Genomic DNA, 6823 nt, shown 5'->3' on the forward strand with positions numbered 1-6823 from the left:
TTGTTTTAGACAACATTTCATGCACTGTTAAATATGTTTAAGAAAGTTGCAAGTGAAAATCTATGTCTCTGACTGAGTTTGCATTACTGCTTATTTTGACCTCTGCTGGCTCTGAAAAGCTCATTTTCAACGTCCATCACAGAATGTGATAAAACCAGATCCAGCTACTAAAATGCATCATTCTTTTTGTTTTAGACAACATTTCATGCACTGTTAAATATGTTAAAGCAAGTTGCAAGTGAAAATCTTTGTCTCTGACTGAGTTTGCATTACTGCTTATTTTGACCTCTGCTGGCTCTGAAAAGCTCATTTTCAACGTTCAATTCAGAATGTGATAAAACCAGTTCCAGCCACTAAAAAGCATTATGTTTTTGTTTTAGACAACATTTCATGCACTGTTAAACATGTTAAAGCAAGTTGCAAGTGAAAATCTATGTCTATGACTGAGTTTGCATTACTGCTTATTTTGACCTCTGCTGGCTCTGAAAAGCTCATTTTCAACGTTCAATTCAGAATGTGATAAAACCAGTTCCAGCCACTAAAAAGCATTATGTTTTTGTTTTAGACAACATTTCATGCACTGTTAAACATGTTAAAGCAAGTTGCAAGTGAAAATCTATGTCTCTGACTGAGTTTGCATTACTGCTTATTTTGACCTCTGCTGGCTCTGAAAAGCTCATTTTCAACGTTCAATTCAGAATGTGATAAAACCAGTTCCAGCCACTAAAAAGCATTATCTTTTTGTTTTAGACAACATTTCATGCACTGTTAAATATGTTTAAGAAAGTTGCAAGTGAAAATCTATGTCTATGACTGAGTTTGCATTACTGCTTATTTTGACCTCTGCTGGCTCTGAAAAGCTCATTTTCAACGTTCAATTCAGAATGTGATAAAACCAGTTCCAGCCACTAAAAAGCATTTTCTTTTTGTTTTAGACAACATTTCATGCACTGTTAAATATGTTAAAGCAAGTTGCAAGTGAAAATCTTTGTCTCTGACTGAGTTTGCATTACTGCTTATTTTGACCTCTGCTGGCTCTGAAAAGCTCATTTTCAACGTTCAATTCAGAATGTGATAAAACCAGTTCCAGCCACTAAAAAGCATTTTCTTTTTGTTTTAGACAACATTTCATGCACTGTTAAACATGTTAAAGCAAGTTGCAAGTGAAAATCTATGTCTATGACTGAGTTTGCATTACTGCTTATTTTGACCTCTGCTGGCTCTGAAAAGCTCATTTTCAACGTTCAATTCAGAATGTGATAAAACCAGTTCCAGCCACTAAAAAGCATTATGTTTTTGTTTTAGACAACATTTCATGCACTGTTAAATATGTTACAGCAAGTTGCAAGTGAAAATCTATGTCTATGACTGAGTTTGCATTACTGCTTATTTTGACCTCTGCTGGCTGAGAACAGCTCATTTTCAACGTTGAATTCAGAAAGTGATAAAACCAGATCCAGCCACTAAAATGCATTATTCTTTTTGTTTTAGATAACATTTCATGCACTGTTAAACATGTTAAAGCAAGTTGCAAGTGAAAATCTATGTCTATGACTGAGTTTGCATTACTCCCAGCCGGCATTTCAACGGTGATTCAACGTTGAATCAACGTCAGGTCTATGGTTGGATCAACGTTGAATTACCTTTCGATTTTGCAAATTGGATCAACGTTTATATAGTGACGTTGTTTCACCGTTGGACCACCACCGGTGATTCACCGTTGAAATCACAACGTTGTTTCACTCTTACCTTTTTCATGGGTGAATTATGGTCGTTTTGTAGACGTTGAATGAAGGTTGAATTACCTTTCGATTTTGCAAATTGGATCAACGTTGATACCGTGACGTTGTTTCACCGTCATACATTTCAACGTAAGTTAAATAGGAATTACATACAACGCAAAGTCCATAAATATAGCAAACAAATTTTTACTAATTAAAAATACACGACACAAATACACAACTTAGCCTGTGTATCAATTCATTTAATACACACCTCATTATTTTAATTATTCTAAATACAGCAACATTTACAGCATACATAGTTCATTAAAACCATGCAGGTTACTATACATGCTGTACACTCAAATACAGAAAAAGGCATACAATTAAATAGTCACTTTTTAATTAGGTTTCATGAATTAAAGTTAGTTAATGTTTACTAACATGAACAAAGAACAAATACTTGTACAGCATTTATTAATCATTTAATTAATTGAAATATGTCCCGATGCTATTAGAATCAAAATGCATGCTTGTTAACATTAATGCACTGAGCTGACATGAACTGTACTTTCTTTATATGAAAGATGCTTCATTGTTCTGTTCATGTTAGTAAATACATTAACACTTACTAATACAACCTTATTGTAAAGTGTTACCGTCTTCAGAAAGACAGATACTAACTAAATTAAACCAAGTAACTAAACTACGCTTCAACCATCACAGTCTCCAAAAATACAATTCCGTTTACAAAGTTTGCAAAATACCCATTTTTAGTGGCTGCAGTAAAAAAATAAAAATAAAAAACATCACTCACAACTAAGAATCACAAGTGAAATACATTACATCTGTTTGAGATTTTATAGGTTGAGAGAAAAACTTGAGGTAAAAGATGGCACTGGGACAAAGAATCAAGTGTAAAACACATAACATCTATATCAGTCTAGCAGTTAAATACATATTTATTTCTCAAACACCAGGTGAGTTTCCTACAAAATCAATAATGAGGTTTGCTATTCCAATTCATTGTGAATGAATGGCTTCACTTTCACAATAGTGAAAACTCATGCTATAATCTAAACCTGACATTACTCCTTCTCTTTGCAGGTCTGCATGCTAAATATTTAGTTTTTTTTTTTTTTTTTGGGGGGGGGGGGGGGGGGGGGTTCATAAAGTACATCTATTGTGTTTAGCATTACTGCAGCAAAACTGAGCACCTGTGACAGTGGAACATGTAGACAAATTTTTCAGTAAATCATCAAGAAAATGTGTAGAATATATGGTTTGATTCTCTCTCACAAACACAACAGTAAAAGCAATTTGTTATTCCATTATTATTAGTATCATAAAAATTGCATGTTCACATGGATCTTATAATAATGGCTCACATTTGTGAATGTAGGACCACTATTTCACTATTACATGTCACATTAACTGTTCATATAGGTTCTGTTATTAAGTACTTGTGTCATCCCAGAGACCTGTTAATCTTCAGAACACAAACTAAAATATTTTAGATCGAATGCTCCTCATCCTCTACAGACAGCAATAGTCCCAAGATGGTCATTGTCAAGATAAGGCACAAAACACATTGTCAAAACGTTCCATGTGACTTCAGTGATTTCCACTGAACATACCAAGCTCCAACAACACTTTAGTGAGGCAAAACAAAACAGTAAATACAAATGTGTTTGCGTATATCTCTCCCGCATCAGATCAGCATGTGTGTGTACTACGAGTAGTATGCACACACCATGACCTGTTGTGGCAAAGGCAAAGTTATTTTTACAGTACTTTCTGTAATTTAACCTATGACAAATGTACTGGACCTGTTACACATATCTTTTATGAACACAAATTTCACTGTAACGGATGCTGTTGTTTTGCTCCAGTTATACCTTTAGAGAACACCGTACTAGTCAGACATCCATACAAAAGCAGAGAGTTTGGTCTTGTGTAGCAGAACTCCAATAGATGTCTGTCTGTCTGTCTAGGCTGACACTGGTTTAGGCCATCAGTATGTCCTTGATAAACTCAAATGGAGCTTCCAGAAAACCTGCAATAAATGAAATATGAGGTTACAACTAAGTTGGTATCTGCTATTATACAAAGTGAAATTCAAATATTTATTTTTTATTGAATCCAAATTTGTCCTATAATATCGTCCCACTCAATAATTTTGACTCATCCATCTGAATATTCCTAACTAAGAGAAGTGAAGAATTAGGTGTGATATCGTCAGGAAGCCCTTCGCCACCACCGGTGCCAGCATTTCCAGAATTCAAATTTCAGATTCTCAAAAAAATTACTTTTTTTTTTTTTTTTTTTAACAAAGGCTGCAGTAAAGAATCATGAAACATTCAACACATCTAATAATTACAAGTTGTTGTAAACCATTACATGTACTGTAAAAGCTGTTTAAAGCTTTTTAGACATATGGTTGAGAAAAACTCTAGAAGGAGTAGCACTTCTACAAAAGTCTGCATGTAGGACAGAGAATAAAAGGGATAGTTCAAAATGTTTATTCTGTCGTCATTTACTGACCACATTGAACACAAAAGAAGATATTTTGAAGAAAGCTGCAAATCTATAACCATTGACTTCTATAGTATTTTTTTCTACTATGGTGGTCAATGTTTACAGGTTTTTAGTTTTTTTTTTCAGAATAGCCTCTTTTTTTTTGTTAAACAAAATAAACTCATAATGGTTTTAAACCATTTGGGGAGTAAAATGTGAGTAAATTTTCATTCTAGGGTGAACTATCCCTTTCAGTTGGAAAACACCAGAATTCTTAAGTAGTCCCCATTCGCAAGACAGATGATGCATTTCATTTCTCATCTTAATCCTCAAGTTTTTAATATTTAGATTTATTTAAATAGCATGTTTATTTATTTGTTTTAATGACATTTAATAAAAACAACTTCTCAATAACATCACATGTACTGGACCTGCTACACATGTATCACTATTTTTATGAATACAAATTTCACTGTAACAGGTGCTGTTGTTTTGCTCCAGTAATACCTTTAGAGAACACAGTAGTAGTCAGACATCCATACAAAAGCCTTGGTGTGGAATAGCAGAACTGCAGTCTGTCCAGGCTGACACAGGTTTAGGCCATCTGCTTGTTCTTGATGCCCCTCAACTGGACCTTCCAGAAAACCCAGAAAATTAAAACGCATTACACCTCTTATCTACTACTATACAAAGTGTAATTTAAGCATTAATTTCTAACTAAATATATATTTGTTCCCCAATACGGTCACATAGTATAACATCACAACATGATTTCACAATAATAATATCAATATAACAATATAATATCACAACATAGCCTAACAATCAATAAACAAACAGATTAGAAAGAGAATATCACCAACCAAAGCACCAAGAAGATTTAACAGATAGCTTAGTTAAAGGTAAAGTAAACTTACATGGACAAAGCCTTTTCCATTCAATGATGTGCAAGTTAGTGCGTCTCTGGAGTAAGTTACATCTCTAAAAGCAAAAACAACAACAACAGTGAAACGACAGCAGTTCACTTTGTAATAATAACACTAATGATACAGCGTATAAAAAGGATATTGTTTTATAACGTTGCTCAGTAACTTTAAACTGCGTTAGGAGTTTATCGCTTTGAATTTGCCATAAAAACGCTTATTTAAACATGTGACATTACCTCAAGGTTAGCTGCGCGTCACCGGAGCGCAAACAAGACTAAAAACCAAACTGGAAAGTTTTAAATGCTTCAAAATTCGAAACACTACACCAAGTCACATTTAAGATACACTGTGTGTAAAACAAAATCGGGGGGTAAATAAAACATTAAAGCATCTAAAAACACGCTTACCTCTGAATTCTGCTGCACTGCAGGTCAGGTGTTCGTAATTAAGTGAAGTGAAGCGCTGCGCGCGGCCGCGTGCGCCGAGTCCTCCGATACCATGGTAACCAAACATGTTGAATATTGGGTGAAGCCATGACGTAAATTCAACATACAGATCATGATAAAAAAAATGTCAACGTTGATTTGTACAAGGATTTCTGTAACTTTTTTCAACCATTTATCATTCAACATTGTTTCAACATTAAAGCAACTACTGACGTATTTTCAACCACATTTCAACGTTGAAGCCTTGTCATATGCAGGCTGTTTTTCAACCGTTCTACATTAAACGTTCTATCAACATTATTTCAACGTTCAAAACACATCTGACCTTATTTCAACCATATTTCAACGTTGAAGGTCGGTCGTGTGCCGGCTGGGCTGCTTATTTTGACCTCTGCTGGCTCTGAAAAGCTCATTTTCAACGTTCAATTCAGAATGTGATAAAACCAGATCCAGCCACTAAAAAGCATTTTCTTTTTGTTTTAGACAACATTTCATGCACTGTTAAACATGTTAAAGCAAGTTGCAAGTGAAAATCTTTGTCTCTGACTGAGTTTGCATTACTGCTTATTTTGACCTCTGCTGGCTCTGAAAAGCTCATTTTCAACGTTCAATTCAGAATGTGATAAAACCAGTTCCAGCCACTAAAAAGCATTTTCTTTTTGTTTTAGACAACATTTCATGCACTGTTAAACATGTTAAAGCAAGTTGCAAGTGAAAATCTATGTCTCTGACTGAGTTTGCATTACTGCTTATTTTGACCTCTGCTGGCTCTGAAAAGCTCATTTTCAACGTTCAATTCAGAATGTGATAAAACCAGTTCCAGCCACTAAAAAGCATTATCTTTTTGTTTTAGACTACATTTCATGCACTGTTAAATATGTTTAACAAAGTTGCAAGTGAAAATCTATGTCTATGACTGAGTTTGCATTACTGCTTATTTTGACCTCTGCTGGCTCTGAAAAGCTCATTTTCAACGTTCAATTCAGAATGTGATAAAACCAGATCCAGCCACTAAAAAGCATTTTCTTTTTGTTTTAGACAACATTTCATGCACTGTTAAACATGTTAAAGCAAGTTGCAAGTGAAAATCTTTGTCTCTGACTGAGTTTGCATTACTGCTTATTTTGACCTCTGCTGGCTCTGAAAAGCTCATTTTCAACGTTCAATTCAGAATGTGATAAAACCAGTTCCAGCCACTAAAAAGCATTTTCTT

At 34.5% G+C, this 6823-nt stretch overlaps 1 long non-coding RNA gene across 1 annotated transcript; it reads right to left on the bottom strand.

The window, feature by feature from the left end:
• Positions 1-2869: 2869 nt before the first annotated feature.
• Positions 2870-5985, bottom strand: si:dkeyp-13a3.6. The gene is given in 4 exon segments (NR_186848.1): positions 2870-3777; positions 4746-4872; positions 5156-5219; positions 5572-5985. It is a non-coding gene; the product is annotated as a si:dkeyp-13a3.6 (long non-coding RNA).
• Between the last annotated feature and the right edge of the window lie 838 nt (positions 5986-6823).

The sequence above is a fragment of the Danio rerio genome, chromosome 16 (genome assembly GCF_049306965.1).
Source record: "Danio rerio strain Tuebingen ecotype United States chromosome 16, GRCz12tu, whole genome shotgun sequence".
Taxonomy (NCBI): domain Eukaryota; kingdom Metazoa; phylum Chordata; class Actinopteri; order Cypriniformes; family Danionidae; genus Danio; species Danio rerio.